Source organism: Cydia pomonella, chromosome 3 (assembly GCF_033807575.1).
Source record: "Cydia pomonella isolate Wapato2018A chromosome 3, ilCydPomo1, whole genome shotgun sequence".
NCBI lineage: Eukaryota > Metazoa > Arthropoda > Insecta > Lepidoptera > Tortricidae > Cydia > Cydia pomonella.
Window position 1 is genome coordinate 18,401,908 of NC_084705.1, and position 19,761 is coordinate 18,421,668.

A 19,761-nucleotide genomic window follows, 5' to 3' on the forward strand; every position below is an offset into this window, starting at 1 on the left:
TTCTATGAGACCACACTAAAGGCACTATTCTATTCTAATCTATTTAGGCTTATTCAAGTAAAATAAAAAAATATAAATCAGTTCCCATGATAAGGAATTATCCCAACATATGTACATTACATCGCGTAAATTAGTTAGACAGTTTGCCTACAGATGGCGATGTACACAGTTATACTTGGTTTTGGTGGTGGTCTTTCGCCTCTATAGGTACACGAGTTAATCGAAACTTGGTACGGAACCCTCGGCACGTTATTAAAACGAATTCGCACTAGACCATTTTTTAGATTGTGAGCACCATAGAATTTATTAATCCATTTTGGTGGCGTGCACCTACCGAGCAAAATAAATTATCATATTTCCCCGCATTTTTCCCTACTAGACAAAATAAATAGGTTTGGTATGATATTATGTTACGCTAGAAATGTCGTATGATAGCTTAAAACAGTTAATACCGCTTTATAATCCGTTTAGAGCAGCATAGGCCGCTCTTGCTGCCTATTGCCGACGAGATCGCAAAAAAGTAACATATTTGCAAAAGAACTTTGCTCTTCGATATAGCTGAAAGAGTTGCTACGCTCAAGTGGCAGTGAATGGTCATATTTTTCATTGAATTAATAGTCGTTGGGACAGCACAGAGGACTAAGCACTTGTAAACGCAGCGCGGGAAGGCTCCATCAAGGTGAACGGACGATACAGTCAGTATTGCGGGAAATGTTGAATGAGGGCAGCACACGACCTGCTCTTGTACAGATACTCGAGCCTTTGCCTACTCGAGCAGAGTACGTGTTTCGACAATTCTCAAAACTATGGACGAGGAGTGGATTAATATTTTTTGACAGGCTGACATTCGAATATATGTTATTAATATTAATAGAATATGTGTTACGAATAGTTGTTAATCTAAGGATCAAATTATAATTACTAGAGTCTAACTCTCAGTTATAAATACTTTCAATGTTTTGCAAAGTCAAAACAACAATGTTATTTGCTGCCTATACATCAATCCGTTTTTGTCATCCTACTACTGCTATTAGATATAAACAGTTGTCTGTAATATAATGTATTTATAAATAAATTAAATAAGGACGGCAAAAAACAATACCGCAAACACCTCAAAATACTTTTTGTTGCCATTTTGTTTCTTATTTGTTACGCCTACGTGTCGCATGTAATTTTATTATTGATGATGTTCAATTTTATTTAGGTGCCAAAAATACACTATTTCTCTATGAGCTTATAATATTACGGTATATAAAATAGGTAGACATAATTACGCCTGTTTCTCAAGGGGCGAGGCCAAAGTCCGTCCCACCTGCTACTATTTTTTTGCTAACGTAAATACTTCGCCTCCACTAACATAACGTACCTATTTCAATGAATTATGATATTCGATGGAACATTTCGAAATGTAGTTACTTTCTCATAATAAAGACATCTAATCGCACAGACCTACATTTCTTATTATATTAAGTCGATAAGATTATTTCCCGTCAGTATTATCTTGCATCTAATGTCAAAATAATCAAACGTTCAATCTAACTGAATGCTTAGTGGTATCAAAATATTTTGATCCAATTAACTACTTACTTATGCTATCATACTTTCTATCGAACAATTGAATTTAAGCAATTTAAGTTTGAATGTCACTCAGTAGGTACCTACTCATAATTATACAGTATATTCATTATTAGGTATATATGTCATTCCCGTCCACGGAACAATGACATGGACCTTTGGAAGGCGTGCGCGGACCCAAAGCCAACACGTAGAGTACCTTTCGACACTTTAACAAAAACTGTTTTTAAAGGGCACTTTTTGCTTTGGATAATGTGAAAACGCTCTTATGGTCAATACTTTGTATCTTCAAGACAATATATAGTGATAGTACTGATCAAGCGACTGTATTTATTTACGGGTTTCTGTTTTAAATTCTGAAGTGCGAAACCTTAAAAATGTGTATCGTTGAAATACAGTTACCTACTACGACGAGCACATAATTCACTTACGACTCTGTTTATCAGACTATAATAGACTAAACGAAGTGGCACTATCTACTGTGACATCAATTTTACTTTCTATTTGGATATTGTGTTTACTATGAAGTAGCGTAGCATAGAATTTAAAATAAATAGACCGAAAATAATCTAACTTGTTAGTAATCACTTCATAGAATCACAAACTCATTTTATACAAATTGTTGAAAGTGGGTTTATATTATGGGCTCATATTATGCTACATTTTATACAATACAAATTTGTACAATAAAAATGTATTTTTTTAATCGTGCAGTGCAAAATGTGCAGTTTTATCAAGAAAAGGGTAAAATAAGATTGGTGCCAAGTTGCCAACCCAAATCCTAAAAGCGTCATCGAACCGAATATATCATCGGAAGTAAACCTTGACAAAATGTTCCATAAAAAACTTACTTGGTTAACAACTTAACGAAGATGACAAATCGCTAAACGTGAATAATGCGTCGTTGAAGAGTTCCATTCTGGTCTTCGTTGGTCTCAGTTCCACTTCATCAAATGGATATTTTTTAATGCAAATGCTAGTTTTGTTGATGAAAATAAAGTAATCGCTATCTTACATATAAAATTTGAGTAGTTCCCTCAATTTTTCGTGGATCCTAGTATCAGAACTGGATTTTGACAAAAATTAGTTTTTTTGAAACTGCCTGTATACTTTTAAACAAAAAAATATTATTCCAAATCGGTTCAGAATAGACGAAATTCTGAGGTAATAAACATACAAGAAAAGAAAACGGTCGAATTGTTAACCTAATTTTTTTAGAAATTGGTTAAGTAGACTAACTACACAGTATAAAATAAATAAAACTTACGTACGAAACACAAGTGGAGTTCGAGTGTCGCGTACTAATGTCAGACTTTAACTCTTATTTCTGGCTATACATAAATGTCAGACTTTAACTCTCATTTCTGGCTTTGAATACATATTGTTTGAATACTACTGGTCCTACATAGCCTCCTTAGATTCATAAGCAGTTATTTTGTTTTTTTAATTTGGAACTTTAGTTACACAAAAAAGGTTCAAAATAAATTGTGAAATGTGTACAAAATTGTACGAGGGTCTCAGGAGGGTAGATATTTGATTTGAAACAAGCCTACAACATGCGACATCTGATAAAAAGTTTACATAAATAAGCTACAATAAACAAATATAGCGCATATTTTACAATAATAAAGCGAACAAATAAATAATAATATACAAAATAAAATATCGCCGCTTAAGAATCGAAAAGACAGAAAAAATTTAACAGTCCTGCAAAAGAATCCGAATCGGTTTCGTAGAAATGTACAAAAACCAAAAACGATGACTGGAATTTTATCTTTGTCTACGCATTTCGTACCGCTTTAGGTTTATAAATCGATGTAAACTTAATAGTGGGGTTTTTAGGTGCACTCAATGTATGGGAACCAATATTTTTCTCATTAAAGCATGAGACTTGGCACACTTGTTCCTAAGGTGGACCAGAGTCGAAAACGCCCGGGAGGCAGAGGGAGACACCCCTCTAGGGGGGAGGGGGAGGGGGTGAAGTTTTCCTACGCCGCGCGCACTGTTGGTCGTTATAACTACTAAACTATAGCTACTAGGGCAAGTGTGGTATCATTTTCAGATAAATAAAAGATGGTCAATCATTTTCTAAAACAAAAAAAACACCTTTACATAGAAAAAATTGAAATATGGCCCAAAATCTAAAATCTTTTGAGTAAAAAAAATCTTTCAAGGTCAATAAATTTTTAATGATTACCGATATCGGATTTAAAAAAATATATTTAAAAAGGCGCATTAATACAGATTCCAAAAATATAAGTAACATTGCAAATATTTAAGAAAAAATTGTTTAAAAAAATATAGAACACCGCGCGGCAGAGTCGTAAAAAATTCTTAGCCAATTATGAACATCAAAAACGAGTTTTATAGGTTGCTAGTGTCCTGTAAGCTGTAACTAATAAGGATGGAGTTTTCATTAAATATAGTATATCATCATATCAGCTCATATATGTCCCCACCGAGGGGCTCGAGCCTACCCTGCATTAGGGTGATCGGGCCTTAGTCGATCACGCGAGCCCAGTGCGGGTTGGTCGACTTCACACACAAGCTTCGAGTTTCCTCGCAGCCGTGTGCAGGTTTCCTCACGATGTTTTCCTTCACCGTAAGAGCGTCGAATAAACGTACATATGAAATCGAGATTCGAAAACACATTGGTATGCGGCCAGGATTCGAACCACGACCTCCCGCACAGGAGGTAGCGGTCTTAAGCATTACGCTACCGACGCTCTCTATATATAGTATATAGCTCAATTTTAATAATTATTTGATAGACGACATTTTTTATCGTGTGTATAAGCATATTTAAACTTATGGCTCAGCTGGGCACGATTTCAAGTGACCCAAAATCTATAAAGAAATTAAACAAACAGTATAGAATTTTACTTTAAAATGTTTATTATTTACATTGTCCCCCACAATCGCAAAGCTCCGTGCACTTAAGTTGCCGCTGAAAGCACCGGCACCTCGAGCCGCCGCACCTCTTTTTGCATCTGCACCGGATCATTTCCAGGCATGCATCTGCAGCTACGGGCAAGTCTGTCCATGTAGGTTGCCAGCTTTCACTGACTTTTCTCCATCCCCAGTTAGATGGACAGGGAAGATTTTGATTCGGTGACATCAGACCCCATACATGGACTGCTTGGAACACTGCCCGCAGGAAATGCTGGTATAGAGCAGCTTTCGTCGGAGGTATATTCTCCAATTGGCGGTCTTTTTTCGAGAATAGGTGCTTTCGGGCAAAACATATTATTTTCTTTTACAGGGCCACAAAAAGCGAAAGTCCTCCCCCTGTTCCATGCCTTCACAGGTTGTGATACTGTGTCCTATTTTAACGGGAAAGGAAAAAAAAAGTGCAATAGATGCATGGAACGCATTTCCCAATGCCACAGAAGGGTTTCTGGCAGCATATGAGGGGAGTACTAGCGAGGCGTTTACAGTAATCGAAAAGTTTGTCGTCATTTTATATGACAGGTAATAAGCACTTTTTAAAACTAGCAATACAATAAAATAGTCTAGTAACTAATTTTTTTGTTTTGTTTTAGAGCCAGTTCATATACAACCGTAAACGAAGCCCGAAAGCACCTATTCTCGAAAAAAGACCGCCAATTGGAGAATATACCTCCGACGAAAGCTGCTCTATACCAGCATTTCCTGCGGGCAGTGTTCCAAGCAGTCCATGTATGGGGTCAGATGTCACCGAATCAAAATCTTCCCTGTCCATCTAACTGGGGATGGAGAAAAGTCAGTGAAAGCTGGCAACCTACATGGACAGACTTGCCCGTAGCTGCAGATGCATGCCTGGAAATGATCCGGTGCAGATGCAAAAAGAGGTGCGGCGGCTCGAGGTGCCGGTGCTTTCAGCGGCAACTTAAGTGCACGGAGCTTTGCGATTGTGGGGGACAATGTAAATAATAAACATTTTAAAGTAAAATTCTATACTGTTTGTTTAATTTCTTTATAGATTTTGGGTCACTTGAAATCGTGCCCAGCTGAGCCATAAGTTTAAATATGCTTATACACACGATAAAAAATGTCTTCTATCAAATAATTATTAAAATTGAGCTATATACTATATATAGAGAGCGTCGGTGGCGTAATGCTTAAGACCGCTACCTCCTGTGCGGGAGGTCGTGGTTCGAATCCTGGCCGCATACCAATGTGTTTTCGAATCTCGATTTCATATGTACGTTTATTCGACGCTCTTACGGTGAAGGAAAACATCGTGAGGAAACCTGCACACGGCTGCGAGGAAACTCGAAGCTTGTGTGTGAAGTCGACCAACCCGCACTGGGCTCGCGTGATCGACTAAGGCCCGATCACCCTAATGCAGGGTAGGCTCGAGCCCCTCGGTGGGGACATATATGAGCTGATATGATGATATACTATATCTAATGAAAACTCCATCCTTATTAGTTACAGCTTACAGGACACTAGCAACCTATAAAACTCGTTTTTGATGTTCATAATTGGCTAAGAATTTTTTACGACTCTGCCGCGCGGTGTTCTATATTTTTTTAAACAATTTTTTCTTAAATATTTGCAATGTTACTTATATTTTTGGAATCTGTATTAATGCGCCTTTTTAAATATATTTTTTTTAATCCGATATCGGTAATCATTAAAAATTTATTGACCTTGAAAGATTTTTTTTACTCAAAAGATTTTAGATTTTGGGCCGTATTTCAATTTTTTTCTATGTAAAGGTGTTTTTTTTTGTTTTAGAAAATGATTGACCATCTTTTATTTATCCGAAAATGATACCACACTTGCCCTAGTAGCTATAGTTTAGTAGTTATAACGACCAACAGTGCGCGCGGCGTAGGAAAACTTCACCCCCTCCCCCTCCCCCCTAGAGGGGTGTCTCCCGCTGCCTCCCGGGCGTTTTCGACTCTGGTCCACCTTAGTAACAAGTGTGCCAAGTCTCATGCTTTAATGAAAAAAATATTGGTATTGTCCTATAACGACCCCACTATAAAAAAAAACACAATTTACAAAATACGTAAATGTTTGTAATTGAAACTTTACTTGTAACATTAAGAGTAAAATAACGAATACGGTTATATTTTGTGTTACGATACCGCAGTCTACTTCGTGATTTGTTACTGCGGTGTGAGATGTGTAGGTATCTCTTTCCTTTATATCGCTAACGCGGATAGGATGACGCCAAAGATTATACAAATAACACTGCTTTAATTAATAAAGTTTATATTTCAAATATGAAATAAAATTTATATTTATATTACCTATCCTATCGATTTGTAGGTTTTGCATACAATCCATCCGTTTCAATTATTTTGTATTTTTTGTATGCAAGTGCCGCCCGCCCACCATATCCAACCTATCATAACTTTCTACATTTGATATTAATGGCTTTGCACATAAGTAAGTCATAGCTATATTTACGTACTTTTAGTTAAATATGAATAAGTTTATTACAAAACAAAAGTTAATAAATATAGGACCATTTTAAGTACTAAATATATTTTGTCAGATGCACATTATAGTAATTATGCCAATTCATTGCCTCCAATTTCTAATTATCTTTTTAATACACTCTTTAACGCATTGCGTTTAACTTAGTATGCCTTTGTAACATTTATAATGCAAGACGATTACTCGAGAATGCCAAGATTTCTTGCGTTCCTTGAACCCTGATTTATGGGACAACCCTGCGTGGCCGTGGTTGCATTAAAAATGCACAAACTTCTTCCTGCTTCGTGAAACGACGACCTAGGGCTGTTCACGGTAGTTTTTATGAAGAACTATATCTACAGCTCATTATATGTACCTGAGGTCACCGAGATTCTATCGATGGTAAGGTGTAGACTTTTGAAATGATACCTAATAGGAAAACGTTCGATATGATACACTAATTTTTTTGTCAAAAATACCTTAATGAAATCTTGAATGGTTTTGTTGGAAAATTGTATGAATATGTATGTACCCAGCTCTTAACAAGTCAGATTTCATAAGTAGAAATGTATAACTACATGAACTATTTATACTAATACCAGCGTAAGGTTTGTGCAGTGTTATGTAGGTATTGTTCTCTATGTTGCCGCAAATGTTGTATTCCCAATAAATGTGTGTAAATTGTACATGCTTAAATCACACACACATCACACACACACACACACACACACATACACACACACACACACACGTGTTTTTATCGCTCTTCCATTAAACAGATTATTTAGCACCATACTGAAATTCCAGAAAATATTGCTCAAAGGCGCAACACGCGCTTCGGCTGCATATTTAAAGTGGTACCACAAAGTTAAACGTTGACTAATGACGGTACCACTGGTACCGTCGGCATTAGGGCCGATTACGCTGTCCTGCAGGAATTGATCGCGGATCGTGTTCGACTCGAGGGATGTATCGCATATTTCGATATCTAACCAAGCTCGAAAGCATTCTATGAAGAAGAAGTCTGAGCAAATTACATAAAATTTATATTCTCACTAACTCACACTCGGGTGTTTACATTGGCAAGTGTTAATAAGAATAGTTATTTGTACAACAAGAGAGCGAAATTTGATATTTTTTCGAGTGCTTATTTTGAGTCCTGTGCAAGCGTAAGATTCTATAATGGATTTACGAGCGAATCTAATTTAGAATCTTCTGCGTAGTAAGGGACTCAAAAGCGCACGAGATGTAAATAACTTTGATCTTGTGTAGCACACAAACTTTTCACGACAGCAGTGAGAATATATTTGGAAGGTAAAAATACAACCTCAAAAAATGTAATCCATCTTCATCATTATTTCATGCGTAGTTTCTTAAGGTATTCTAACAATTAAGTTTAATTACCGCAATAAAACAAAACGAAAGAAATTTCAATAAAATAATACGGAATTAATGAAATGACGAACATCAATTGACAGTTCAATCGACAACTTTTTTTGTAAAAAAATGTTTGTAAGATACGGTCCGAATAGCGGATACAACTATTTGAGATCGTTAATCAAACCAGACAGGATTTATCAATTTACCCGTGTACTCAATCAAAATCATGAATTTTTGTGTTTTGTGACACTTAATTATGACAGTTAATGATGATATAATTAATTAAAAAAAAAATACCGAGCAGCAATGTATTGCAAACATTACTAGACATAACATGACATTACATTACAAGATACGAGAACGCTTGTTGACAGTTACTATAAAAAGCTCGTACCTTGTGTGTTGCTTGACATTGCCTGCATGTTTCCGCCACGGCAGAAGATGTGGTGGAATATGTCCGCAAGAAGATTCGTTATGAGCTGAAAGTATTCCAGCTGCGATCGCGGCATTACGTGCACTTCAAGCTCGTTTGTGGTGCGCGTCCCGCGGCCGCTGCTGGAAACCATCGCGAGCGCAGACTTCTGGCCGAAAGGTGTGATATTTCGGCGGTTTCGTGGGAATCTGCCGAGTCCCGCACCAGAACAGGCGGCGCAACCGAAAACTGCGTCGTCAAAATGATATTTATATTTTAAGATTTTTATTACTGTATGTATGTTAGTCTGTAAGGTATGTATATATGGGCCATAGTTGCCTGAAAATAAATGATATTTATTTAATTTTATTTATTGCGGGCCAAATTATATTGTATGAATTATATTTTCGTTGTATTTCTAAACAAAATTTATTTTTTTAATAAAATTTAGCTCTTATGCTAACCAACGTTTAAAGATTTGCCCGTATTTTATTTACACACTGTATATGTATAGTAAATCGCTTAAAACAGGATATTGTGATGTGGTTAGAGGAAGCATGTTAAAACCCATTCAAATACAGATTAATGGCGTACCTAAACTCCGTTACTCTCACTCCCTTTGTCGCGAATGAGGTAAAAAAACTATCAATCGATTGGCTCTACGCTCTATTTCTCGCAATCCATTTACCTAATTACCGGGCACGCAATACATATTGGTGATATGACACTTACCAAAACTTGGTGTTTTATTGCGTAAAATGTGATACGATAGATAGAAAAAGATAAAAACATTTTTACAGTACATATGGGGCTACTTTATAGCACTAGTGCGAGAAGTAGCATATTACGTTACTGTGTCGAACATTTAAAGGGCCATATGTACTGTAAAACGTTGTACGATACATGTGCGAATAGGTAATTCGCAACTCGTGTCGATTTAAAACACTCCCTTCGGTCGTGTTTTAATTTATCGCCACTCGTTTCGAATTTCCTATTTTTCGCACTTGTATCGTAATGTACTATTCTATATCTTATGCTCTGTGTGTGTGAAAAGTGGATCGTTGTTGTGTTAAAAAGTGTACAGAAAATAAGAGCACTGTACTTCCTATTTAAGTAAACTTTTTTACGATAAGCAGTTAAAATTCTGGTTTTAAATGGATTTAATGTACAATTTCCAGTCTCATAATTAACTCCCCATGCCATAAATAACGACATTATTTTTACCTAAACTATTAATTGAAAGTACCCTCAAGAAATACTACTGAAGTAGATTAGCCGTGTTTTTTTAATAGGACACGTGTATTTTACTTTCCTCGTATTCGAAATAAAAAGTAGAGTATTAAACTCGGGTGCCTTTCATCCCTTGGTTAACAATCTACTATTTCAATTAGGTTTTATATTATTATTACATTCCGAAGTGATTCCGAAGTTTAGAATCGGGGTCAAAACGCATCGGAGCCATCCCCTGTCTGTCTGTTCTATGTTTATTAATAATGAACCAAAATAGTAATATAGTTGAATTTTTTTTACAGACTGCAGATATTTTTTCGGAAATAATATGAATGTTATACCGTAGTGTTTGTTAAATATAAATGTTTTTATACTCCTGTCCGATCTCTAACATATATCGTCATCGTTAGATTACGGGTATCGGGAACATATTGGACCGAATTACTTGGAAGTGTGTCAGCCGATAACCTCAAATCGACTTATCATTGATAAGAGAACATTATTTACTCCGCTTATTACGTTTTGCACTACTACACGAAGGTACCTATTTTTATGACAAATTTTCACTTCTCCGATGATTAAAATACTGCCAGAGCCTAGAAAAAATATTTCCACTCTTTATTCTTCAAAAAACTGACGAGAATATAGCATATTATCTACAAGTTTTAGCTGTTTCCTCATGTTGGCTGGTAATGCGACTTTTAAGTGATGTTTTTGTTTGCAAAGTATTTCATCTTCGTGTCTTGAAACCACAATGCTCAAGATTCCTCTTTTCGAATCACTCGCTGCGCTCGTGGTTCATCTTTCGAATTTCTCACTTGGGTACGAGGAGTTAAACAACAACTTTGTCCCCTTGTAAAACAATGAACGATTTTTGTCGTGCCGATAGTAATAAAATCATATTGTTAGTCATAATACCTCTAACATGTTAAACGAATCATCATATTTCGTGATCCTTGAACGTTACCAAACGGACCAGGACCTACAATCTAACTCTCCGAAGTTAAACCACAGCAATAACGTCATTGCACTGACGTCATTTTCGACTCATCATGAGAAACTAGCCGTGACCTTAACTATTCAATTTATAGAAACACTTGAGTAAATATAAATTGCAGATAACTATTTATACTTATATGCCTCTATCAATTAAATATTGTTATTTAGCATGTCAATATTATGCCCCTGACTTCCTTGTATGTTTTTGTTGGTTAAAAGCTTTGTAATAATCCTTTTTATAAGGAAGAATCCCTGTTTGTTTGTGTATTTGTATATACAGGCTGTTTTTTGATTAGAGGTATCCCTTCAAGTACCTAATACTATAGTTAATTTTAAAGATAGAACTCTTTTAACCGTTGGTCAAAAATAAATAAATTATATTTTGACTGATTTATGCAAACATTATTCCAGAATTAAGTCGTTATCATTCTCTTTTACATGTTAATAATTAATCTATAATAATTCAGCCTATATACGTCCCACTACTGGGCATAGGCCTCATCTCATGCGCGAGAGTGTTTGGGCTATAGTCCCCACGCTGGCCTTATGCGGGTTTGATACTTCACATACACCTTTGTGTTTCTTCGCGGATGTATGCAGGTTTCCTCGATGTTTTCCTTCACCGAAAAGCTAGTGGTAAATATCAAATTATATTCCGTACATTCCAAAAACTCATAGGTACGAGCTAGGTTTTGAATCCGCGACCTCGATATTGAAAGTCAGACATCAGATCCACTCTGTCACCACCGCATTACATTTTACACAAATTTAACTTAATTATGGTGAAAAATAACAAAATGCTACTTAGTGGTACATGATGCAGTAAAAATATTTCGTATGTTTTTAACCTGGTAGAAAATACGGGTCTAATGTAGAATGTAAAATAATTATTGTCATGTCTTGTCTAATACTTTCTTCTTCTTTATATTTAAGAGCTGTGCTCTTGTCGGTGGAGCAATCTCCAGTCCTCTGCCAACTCCTTAACCTTCTGGTAGGACACGGCCTGAACATTTTCTTTTATTTGGTTGAAATATTTTTTCTCGGTCTTCCTCTTCTTCTCTTTCCCTCTATTTTTCATTATATGGTGTTCTTAAGGAGCAGGTCAAATACTTTATAAAAATTATGAAGGATCACGTTATCACATACTCGTAATTTTTTTTTTTAAATTTGGTTTGGTTATCTAAATTGGGACTATCATTAATAAGTTTGTGCTAAAATTAAAAGTTCATTTTCAAAGATAATTTTTTACCTATTTAAGTAGGTGCAGAAGTGCATGACCACTTTATACATGAATTTCATTCATAATGCGTCTATGTAGAGATTTGAAGTTAGTCACTTAGAGGTAAAAAAGCCTGTTAATTTATGACACACAGAATTCCCAAGGTTAATATCTATGTACATCACTTATGATTTTAGAAATTAAAGTGCAATCAAGGCTGCCAAATGAAAGTTGTATCCTAAAATAGCCACCGTTAAGTCTCTATCAAGTTACTTAAGGTTTTAATTACCAAATTAATTAAATCGCATTTCTGCTGCACCTTGGTCAATGCCAATAGGTATCAATATTTGATTAAGTAAGCGGATTTTAAATTGATTATGAATTAGGCGCTCTTAGTTCGTCACGTCACCATTTTCGGTCTGACTGTTGCGGGTTCTATTTTAGTGTTCTGTTCTATTTTAGCGGGAGGTTATATTTTATTACATTTATTATAAGTTGCAAAAACAGGTGTTTCTCTTAATTTTTAACCTTTTTCTGTTATGTAAGAAAATATAACACGCTCACGTACCCGAATATATCTTTTCATTCAAAATAGTAGTACTTTGACAATATAATTTAGCTTCCGTTTTTTTTGCGTTGATGTTGGTTATTATATTTCACAAATACAAAAATAAGTATTTATTCACACACATTAATTTTTACTTATAAAATAAATTACAAATAAATAGAGATTAATATAAAACGAACAAAAAAAATCCTCAAATATGTTCCCTGCAGAAGAGTGCTGGCTATTTCTCCGCTGAATGACAATGCCGAATCTTTGGCCAAGGGTTGAACCAGCCCTAGAGTCTAGTGGTGTCGAGGAGCATCTTCTTTAAATCCTTTAATAAACTATTGGACATCCTGACATCAAGGTCCCAAAGTCTCAACCGCAAACGCCGCAAATATGTGATTGCCTTTAGTTTAGATACCTAAAACTATAAGTCCAACTTAGTTGAATTACTGTAGTCTAGATATTGACTGAGAAAAAATGGTATCAATATGTTCTAGCTTTGAGAAGTCTTCTATTTAACTGCCCGCGCTTGCTCTTTCAGTGTAACTTAATCGACCGCCAAGAAAAACACTACTGTACTTTATGACAACTTAAATTTTTTTTCTTGGGTCATAATAATCCCACGGGCTTTAAATAGACTCGAGACGATACGTTTTTGTTTCTTTTTCTTGCTGTAATATTAAAATTACAATTCCATGCTAATTAAGATCAATAAGCTTGCGTGTTCATGCAATTTCATTTCACGGTCTCCGCCTGCAATAGCACAACTTATAACTGTAGTTGAAATTAGTTCAATATGCTAAGATTCTTATCGTCATTATAAATCATTGCTATCCGAGATGCTATCGCTGTTGCCATGGGTTCAACGAACTTTCCCTGTATGCAGTGAAATGAAGTGCATCTTTGTGAATATATTGTTTTTATTATCTAGTGTAGATTTTGTGTCAAGTGGATATGATGTTGTAACTTTATATGGTTTTTTATTGCGTAAGGTATTCAATTAGATTACATAGCTACGGGTAAGTAATAACTGACAATTGGTCGCTTACGGTAGTTTGCTCTATTCTCGTTTAAATTTCATTTTACTTACGAAATAAAAATGCCATGCTTGTAGGATGTAGGGTCATCCTTCATACACCATGGATATGAAATCGAGATTTTTAATAACTATGTAGGTACCTATAATTTGTATATGGGCAATCTGGGTCAAAGTAGCCTAACTTGGCGGTACGGAACTGGTGAGACATAACGGTCAACACTTTTGTAGTTTTCCTGTAGACATAATAAAATAAATCGATTTTAAAACTGAATTTCCTTACAGCAGGTGTAAACAGGCACTTTAAAACCTTCTACTTATAAAAGTTTTCTGATGAAAGCCTTACAAACTTTTCCTAAATCGTTAACTTTTATAATGCCCACAGAAAAGATTTTGTGAGCTTTTTATTCTATGGTTCAAGTCCTCCCACCAGACCGTAATTTTACGAAAAATCTCTTTTTTTAAATATGTTTTTTTTTTTTTTTTATATATATAAATAACGCATTTTTCTCAAAGTCGAACTTCGTAAAGGTTTTGAACACCAGTAGTGGTAAGTGGATAACTTTAGAAAACGTAAAATATAAATCTAGTGCCTCATTGAAAAAAGATTGCAACGTGTACACTCGGTAACACCCAGCAAGACTGGTTTCAAGTTATATGACGGATTGCAACTTGAAAGTGAGCGAAACCAGGTTCGGACCTAGGTCATAAAATCTCCAAGGCTGACTATTGAGATATTTCAGGGGTGTTATTTGTATCGAATCGACCACTGCACTGGCGAGACGAACGCTCGGAATGCTTTATGGAACTTATATAGGCTGTGTGCGCGACGGTATTAGCGCCTAGGGTTGCCATCCGTACTATAATATATAGTATCGTACTACATTTTGATCAATTGTATTATATATTATACAAAAACAAGATAGTATCAAAAATACAATATTTTCATCACCAAAGAAAGGGGTAAGTATACAAATATCACCGATATCGCCTCGTATGAGACTTGGATTATTCAACGCCGCAATTCGCCTCAAATCGGTGTGTATCGGTGTTTTTCCTTTTTTCCAGTATTTTTTTTTCAATATTTGGACAAGAATACTATTTTTCTGTAGAAAAAAGGTGGCAACCCTAGTAGCGCCCGTCCGGCCGGCGGTTACAGATGTGAAGTAGTATGAAAGATTGAGACTAAGAGGGTCCACATTTTTAACACGTCGAGAGCGATTATCACTTTTAGCTCCTTCACATCCTCGAACATAATCAATACTTAGATATCCTTGTATACTTTTGTTGTCAACGTGTGTACAGTTGCCATCAGATATATGGGAGCGGCTAAGGTGTTCACAAAGATCTGAACAGAGCCTAGAGGCTTTAATAATAGATTATCAAGACGTTAAAGTGCATGTTCAGAAATTTTTAGCCCCTTGGCCGCTCCGATATATCTGATGGAGACTGTTTGAGTCTGTTGTATTTTTTTTAGCAGTTCATAACACTACCACCTACTGTCTGTTGTGACACCATCGCTGGATTTGGAAGTGTCTACAGACTCCGGTGTCTGCTTATAATTATTAAACTGGTATTTAAAACAAGTTAATATATCCAGTCGTCACTGTGGTGACCCCGACTATTCGACTCGCCTTTGCTCGGTAAGCAGTGAAAATAGCTTCGGATGATATTCCAATATCACACCAAGCACAAGGAGTCAAAGATCTGGCGAAGCATAATATAGTGCGTTCATACTTCGTATAATTGATATGGATCCCGAGGTCATCGGTTACACTGGTCAACCTGCCGTTTACTCGGTAAGCAACATGAAAGCCCGGCCAGTAAAAGAGCAAAACTACTTGGGCACAAGAAAGCCAGGTTGTACCGCGTTATAAATAAAAAACCTCTTGTCTAGGGATAAACGATCTTATTACGATTATGTTATGATTACTATGTAATCTTATAATTTGATTTTTACTTTTGCAATTTTGACGTAATTTTGTAAAACCCTACGTACTCAAGTGATGAAATGTGTTGAATTCTTTAAAAAATCGACAGCGTACCTTAGGTAGGTAGTAGGTGTAGTAGTTAAGTAGATAAATGTGACAGTAAGAGACGTACGGACAGAGTCACACCAGAAGGGTTTTATTTTACTTTATTGGCATGGAATCTTAGAAATCATCAAAAAATGTATATATAATACATTAAATAATATAAAGCAATCGTTTTATTTACATCATAAATATATGTGTCATAGTCTAGTCAAAGGTCCCACTTTGTCGCTTACATAAGGACGAGATTTGCTTGTATCTTAATACGAATAACCTGTCAAAGTGTCCTTATGGCAAGCGACAAAGTGGGACTTTTTGCTTGGAAACGCCACATATACAGAGGTATTACAATTAACAATTAGCTTAAATCTAAAATAGGGCCTTGAGGGGTTATAAATTGATGTTTAAAAAATATAAAGTAATTAAATGTAGACTTCTATAACATGTAACTTCCTGTTATGTATAATGATATCTGTAAGTAAAAAACAGTTGCAGTAGATGTATCAAATATACAGAATAGGTGTCTACAGCCAGCAGAAAAATAAACTAATCAACATACGCTCAAAAATATCTTGACATCGACCCAATTGTTAACCGACCTCTATGTAGAGTCGATGCACAAACATTGTTTTATAAAAGAAAATTTGGCTGGATTTTATTTGAGATAGGTAAATATACGTAAATGATCGTTATTATAAAGAATAATAAAGATATACTACTAATAATTAAGTAATTACTTAATATCATTTTCATAGAGCACCTAAATAGAGCCTGAAATAATATAAAAAAAAAGTTTTTTGTAACGAGTTTAAATTAAATATTATAGGTGTAAATAAAACATTGAATTAATTTTAGAAGACATAATTTTAGTTGTAATTTCACCTGTGGTTTCTGCAAGTATACGGGTTTCTTGACTAACAAGGCAACTGTTACTTTCTTTAACCGTATGACTTCATTGGTACCGATTGTTTCTAACTTAAACAGTTATGCAAAATGCCTTAAAAACTTACCAAACAGCTTCAAAATTCCGGATACAGTTCAAAAACCCCACATAAGCACTGTGCACAAAACTAAGAGCGTAACACATGCAGGCTGTGTTTGTGAGATTGTCAATGCAATGCCAACTTTCTACTTGAACTTTAGCAATTTAAACTGAAATATGAACACTATCTGTACACGATCAACTGAAAATTGCTTTTAGTGTTGTTTGAGATAAAGTTTCTGTTTGTTTTAAGAGTTGTTTTTATAGTTATTTGGTGACGTAAAAGTTTTCACGTGGCCGGAGCGAGCGTTCGGTCGCGGCTGCGGTCTGTGCGCATCTGAGCTAGCTCGCAGACAGTTGACCTTCGTAGAATCAAATGCGAGTGAAGTTAGGTACGACCGGTTTGGCTTTGGGCAAAAGTGCCTGTATGCTTTTTGCCTACGTATTTTTCAAGTTTGCGATGAGCTTTGGTGTCAGTTTTTAGTTTTGCACCTATAATTCTATTTTAGGATGTAAATATGCCTGAAGCCTACGGATTTTCCAATGGAAAATTTCAAAATCTGTTTTTCCCATAATTTTGTCATAACTCGTAGAGTGGTTAACGGCTATGTATGGTGAACCCTTCTGGACGTTAGCTGCAGCTCCGTTGGTGGGTTCAGGAATGGCAGCCTCCGAAACACGTAAAAAAAAATAGTCACCGCCTCCCGTTTGATACTTTAGATGATAGTGTAGATGCTATTGTTTCTTAAAAAAATCGTCAGCCGGTTGTATCGCGGCGAAAAGAACGTCAGCTGGTCGCATGAACATGAAAAAAATAACGGCCGGACGGTTCGGTGGTGGAAAACCACGATACAACCGGCTGACGATTTTTCTATTTAAAATAGCATCGAAACTATCATCTGACACAGTATCAATCGAGTGGCGATGACTGAAAAAATTGTTTTTTACATGTTTATGTCATCAACTGAAGGTCATTCCGCCGCAGTGCAACCGGCTGACAATTTTTTTTATACATGATAGCATCTAAACTATCATCTAACAAAGTATCAGCCGGGAGGCGATGACTGAGGATATATGCTCCCGGCCCGCGGTCTATTTGTTCCATACCGAATGCAACACTGTATAATCAGCTACGCTATTGCTCCAAACTTAGAATCCAAATCCAATATAATTTTTAGTCTTGTTTGAGAGCTTTAACCCAGCTGCACGGTAGCAGAGTTTGGAGTACCTAGTTATTATGTGTATTTTTAAGAATATATCTATCTCTCTACATCTTTTCAAAGAGCTGCTTTATGCAAATACTGTCGCACGAACACATTTTTATTACAATTCATTTTTAACAGTTGATGGCGTTTTACATTATTGATATCGGGTAGGTAGGTAGGTAGGTAAGGATAGCGTCAGGATTTAGTCATAACTCACGAAGCAAGCATGTTGAATATTTTGAAATTGCCCCGGTCGTTCGGACGCCGATTATCTCAAACGGTTTCGCCGAAACCGAGCTTTGGCAAGTTTGTTTTAATTGGTATCAACTCAGGAGGCGTTGTACGGTTGCATGTTAAAAATGTACGACTAACTTAAGGGTTCAGTATCAACATCTCTTTCCAGTAGTGCCGGGCAGGCTGGAGTCAATGGGGTTAACCGGTCGAAGTATTTTATAGATGGCGCCAGCATAGGCAGCCTCGCATTCCTAAGAATAGTGACAAATTCTTGTTTTTTTCTTTGTTTTGTTGTTGTTTTTTTTTGTTCCAGGAAGTGAGTAAGGTTGCCAGAGCTCAACAAGGGTGCGGAATGTTAGGGTCGGCAACGCGCATGCAACACCCCTGGATTTGCAGGCGTCCATAAGCTTCGGACTGCTTTAACTGCTTACCATCAGACAGGCCGTATGCTGTTTGCCACCAACGTAGTATAAAAACCAAAAAGGAACTCGATAAGTAATTTGCGTCCTGGGGGTAAGTAATTGTAATTGTTAAGATCATTGTGCATCTATGATTGTAAATAATAAATATTTTATCACACTTTGCACTTGCTCGTAAATGGTGTTATTGTATGCCAACATACACACAAACACAACATAAACACAACATGGGCATATTATTTTGATTATTTCACTAAATTCATACGAACTAAGTAGATATAAATAAGTTTTTATATCATTTCTGTTTAAGTATGTTTAAAAATATTTAATTTTATAGGCGGTAAAACTAATTTTTACACAATTTTCAATCGTGGCCGAATGATGTGCCTTCGATGCCTGAACTGTCAAAAATGACAATACGGCGGACAAATGTTTGAAATTTCACCGTATTCAAAAAAATATTTTGCTTCAAATTAAGTTTTTTACTCACAACTGTAATGAAAAACATTGTGTGTGCTACGGGCGGTACAAGAATTAAGAACTCATGTTAATTATAGTTTACCGCTCCCCTTAACACACAATGTACTATTAATGGCATTTCAAAATGTTTTGAAGTCGGTTTTTATGTTCTATAAAAGATTATTTTTGTCAAAGGTACCTATGTCAAATGTTAGCTAAATAAATAATTACATCAATAGGCAGGACAATAAACAATTACTACAAACAAAAATATCTTCTAGAGTATCAAACATGTTTTAAAAATATCAAAACACCACGTATGGTACTGAACCCAGGGAACTCTTAGAATTGGGATACTCCTATATAAAGTTGGTTGAGCTGTAATTTATTGCACAGTCAAGTTCGTAATGAAATTACGATGGATTAAATATCTTGTTTTGGTTGGTTCGATTTTATAATTAATAGCAGTTACACTGAATTACCCACTTGATTTTCATATAACTACCAACGGGTTACCTTTAGTTGCTAGTTATTTTTATGAGGCACTTGATTATTAGGGTCCCGTAGTTACTTAAAAAAAAAAAAACTTAACCCTTATAGAATCACTTTGTTG

General features: G+C 35.8%; 1 protein-coding gene across 2 annotated transcripts in view; it reads right to left on the reverse strand.

Annotated features, from left to right (window-relative positions):
• The window catches only part of LOC133516211 (uncharacterized), a 142,753-nt gene extending 124,899 nt beyond the window's left edge, over nt 1-17,854 (reverse strand). The window contains exon 1 of one of the 2 annotated variants that reach the window (XM_061849019.1): nt 16,860-17,854. The gene's annotated coding sequence lies outside the window, so the exon portion shown is untranslated. The remainder of the gene's footprint in view (nt 1-16,859) is intronic. The other variant, XM_061849017.1, reaches the window with a different exon arrangement.
• Nucleotides 17,855-19,761: the final 1,907 nt, after the last annotated feature.